Below are 4512 nucleotides of genomic sequence, written 5' to 3' on the forward strand. Positions count from 1 at the left end.
GGTGTGGACAAGATATCTCAAACCTCCGATTATACTTTTAAACTCAGTAGAGTTGACTTCTTTTCCGCCTTCGTCTTTGTTGATGATTTCCTTGGGATGCATCGGAACTTTAGTCGGGCTGCAGTACAACATACCAGCTTTGTTAAGAATTTTCTTCGCGTACCCCGTCTGTTTTGTAGTAGGTTAGCTTGCCTAAATCACACATATCAAACTTACTTGCCATTTGTTCCTTGAACTCTGTGATGGCTGCAACATTTGCTCCTATTAGGAGAATATCATCGACATAGACGCCAATTTTTATCACTTCCTTTCCCTCGTTTTTTGTGTACACAGCCTGCTCATAAGCACACCTGACAAAGCCCAACTCCTCCAAACATTTGTTCAATTTTGAGTACCAAACCCTGGGAGTTTGACGAAGACCGTATAGAGCTTTTAAGGGTTTGTAAACAAGATGTTCTTGTCCTGGTTTGATAAAACCTTCGGGTCGCCTAACATAGACCTCTTCCTTGATTTCCCCGTTCAAAAAAGCCATTTTGACGTCAAGATGATGAACCTCCCAGTTCCCTTTTGCAGCATGAGCAAAGCATGAGCAAAGCAGTAGGCTTATTGTCTCAATTCGCGTGACTGGTGCAAAAACCTCATCGAAGTCTATGCCTTATTTCTGCACACATACTTTGGCTACAATCCTTGCCTTATGTTCAATAATATTTCCGTTTGCATCTCGTTTAATCTTGTATATCCATTTCAGATCAATGGTTTTCGACCTTGAGGCAGCTCTGTTAACTCCCACTCCCAGGTTCCATTTCTCTCTACTGCATCCATTTCAATTTCCATAGCTTTCTTCCATTCAGCTCCCCTAGCTGCTTAGTGTAATTTGCTGGCTCATCTAACCCCATTAGATACAATTCTTCACTTTCCAAATCAATGGGTTCGGTTTCACCGTAAATCTCACTTAGTGGCATGTACCTTCGAGGTTCATCATCAGATTCTGAGCTCGATATGGACCTATTAGAGTTTGAAGTGCCCCCTATTGACATTTCTCTCCCAGAGGCTGAGCTAGACATACTTGGGCTTTGCACATCACTTGCAGCAGTGCTACTGTGGTTGTCATTTGAGGCTGATAATCTTGTTCCGGAGTTATCAGTTTCTTCCCATACTTCATCACCTTCACTTGATGTTTCCAACAAGTTTGTGGCCACAGTAAATGATCCCAACCGTGTAGTTCCCTAAATTTCTTCTAAGTGCCACTTTCTTATCAAGTCAGGCGGAAAGTGTTTTAAATATAAGCCTTAAGTACTTGAAAAGAGAATGTCAATTGAAGTTATTGTTGCTCCTGAACATTTTTGGTGTGATAAGGCGAGCTCAAGTAGTTTTGTGAGGTTTTAAATAGGAGCAACACTAGGGATCCCAAAATTGTTTCCGGATGCAGAGTGTTGCATTTCAATTCCAAGTAGTTGTTGGTTATGAGTATTTATAACTTTGTCCATGTTAGCTGTACAATGGTCTGATCAGATGTCTCACTGGGCGACAATGTCATCGCTGTAGTAGTGAGAGTTGCCACATTGTAGTCAGGAAAGGTTGTCATGCACACAGATAGAGTGTTTTGATTGAAACTTGAAAGTGTTTGACATGAAACTATGACTACCTCTAGTGATCCTTACTTGGCCTGGATATCCACCTCGAACTATATCCTTATGGTAGAATCTCTTATGGTTTTATTCAAAACCCTTGCTGAGCGAGTTCTGAGAATGTAGACGAAACATTTGTAATTGGAATCAGAATGCTTATGCAGATCATTATGCTAAAATCAAGAAAAGTAAGTTATGGCAAATAGGTCCGGTATTTCAGTTCTTAAAAAAGGCTGAAACATCTAATGACTCATCATCTGAGCTTATTATCCAGGTATCCCTTTTTCGATAAGAGAGAACAATGTAGCAGTGTATGTTAATGGAATATTGCACTGGATTGTATCTTGCAGTACTGGATTGTATCTTGGACTAATGGATTGTATCTTGCGATAATTGATGATAACTTCCTTGTTATCTTCACTAGGATGATAACTCCCTTGTTATCTCGAGTTGGTTTCGATAAGTTCCAGCTGCCCCCGATAGTTTCATATGATTTTGGTGCCAAGCATTTGAGAGATTTTCTCTTCACCAGCAGTGATCTTTTCTCAGCCCTTCCTTTCGTCGAGACTCTTGTGCTCCTGGATGAGAGTGAACCTTCAGTTGAGACTCTTGTGCTCCTAGATGAGCGTAAAGAGTGAGCATTCGACCTGATTACCTTCTATGCAAATACACTCTGTTTCATCTACGCAAAGATATGATAGTCATATGATTTTTTTGTTAATTGGCCTACAATGATTCTGATTTGTCAAGGATTTCTCTAACTGCAGGTTTATCCTTGCAATAGACCACTTACGGCTTTATTCAAAACCCATGCTCAGCATAAACGAAACGCTTGTTACTGGAATTAGAATACTCAAGAGAATGGTGCCCTGCATTATAGGGACAACAGAGAGCTTTTCTGAAATTTGTAACTATGAAGTGAAGTGACTTCCATGGTCCATATTTCTACTGCCACTTAAGGTGTAAGCATGAGAGTTATTTGAGGTCACCTCGTAAAAATATTCTAATTCGGCTATTGGATTATACAAATGCTTATCGAGTCTGTTTTTTAACGAATGTTCCGCTTCAGTAAAATAATTTTCAGAAATTAAATCAACCTAGGTAAAGTAGAAAGAGAAAAGGGAACCTGATATATCTGAGGCTTTAAATTTTTTTCTCCAACGTTTTTTAACCAATTGCATCCCATGTTCATGTCTCTTTCTTTTAGTCACAACTCTTCTGTGCCAATGAGTCTTAAAATTCTGTTTCAGAACAAAATGCTGCAGTTTTGATAACATCTCAGGAAAGGAGGCTGAGACATATCCCAGCTTACCGTTTTCTTCAACCATTATGAAATACATTTTCTTGCGCTATTTTGTTAGTATGAAACATTAGATCATCTCCACAATATTGATGGAGGCGCGTCCTGCTTATCACGGGATAATTGGTCGAGAATTGCTGCTGAATCTTCCGGTGCCCTAACATATCTTCCTCTGCAGCTTATATACCTGTAATTCATATACATGTTAAATTAGCTAACATATTACTGGATGATAATAATGTATCTAAAATTTCAGATTGTGGAGCTTTGAGGTTGGTACCCACGGATTAAACCAAAGAAACTACATTAGTCCAGGGTACTTTAGGATACTTGGACCCTGAATACTTACATTCAGGCCAACTGACTGAAAAAGTGATGTTTATAGTTTTGGATTTTTCCTTGCAGAGCGCTTTTAACAGGAAGAAAACCAATTTACATGGCTAATCCTGAGGAAGAAAGAAATCATGACATATATTTGAGAAAAAAGTACTAAACATCCATGGGCCAATCAACATGGGAATGAAGAGATGACGAGTTTAATAGGTCATAGTAAGATTCAGCATTCTGATCTTTATGAAATCGTGGCATATATTATGATCCTTAATAGGTCATAGTTTGTTGCACATGTAGACAAAGCTCCTTTAAATATCTTAAGTTTTATAATGTGTTATATGCATTGTATCCAAGGACATGATAATGCATTGATTTGTAAAAGTAATTATATGAAAAACTTATATCAGTATCTATATCTTGAGGAATATCTGGTTGGCATGGATTCTTCTGTTGAAGAGTCAAGAGATATATAAAAAACTGAGTATGAAATCCAATGATGTTCGTGTCATTGGGATATGCGGGATTCTAGCTAGGGATGGTAATTTGTACCGAACCGATAGATACCATACCCGTACCGAACCGATGGATACTCAGATTGAGATTTGATTGAGTAAGTGTAATTTAAAACATTTGAATTTCGGTTAAATCCGAACCCGAACCCAACCCGAAAAAACCGTTCCAGTTCGGGTTTACTAATTCGGGTTTATTTCAGGTTCGGGTTCAGCAAAAATAATCGGGTTTGGATTTGGTTTTTATTAAACCCGTTTTGACTGACCTGTTTGACAACCCTAGTCCTAGCTAATTGAGGAAATAGATGGCAGGCGACCCCTTATAATTTTTTCTTTTACAATTTTAATTTTTCCCCTTATTTAATTTTTTGATATATCTGATGGATTATTGCATTTTTCCTTTGATTGGTTGTTAAATAATGTTAGAATTCCGGAATTCCTAATTTTTTTTATGGTAACAAGAATACCAAACCCTGTTATATACAGACTATAGTTATCAGGACACAAAGGCTAGGGTTTTAGGCTTTTAGCTATTTTTTGATAAACCTTCAGTTGCTAATGGCTTCAAAACCTTTAGGCCATTACCTACCGGAAGAAGTCGTTGAGCAGATTCTTGTGAAAATACATGCATAAAATCTATACTAACATGCACCTCTGTTTGTAAATTATGGTATTTTTTAATTAAATCATCTCGATTCATCAACGCTCATCTCTGTAGTCCAAATAACACCAAATACTTGTT

This window comes from Apium graveolens, chromosome 4, assembly GCF_009905375.1.
Source record: "Apium graveolens cultivar Ventura chromosome 4, ASM990537v1, whole genome shotgun sequence".
Taxonomy (NCBI): Eukaryota; Viridiplantae; Streptophyta; class Magnoliopsida; order Apiales; family Apiaceae; genus Apium; species Apium graveolens.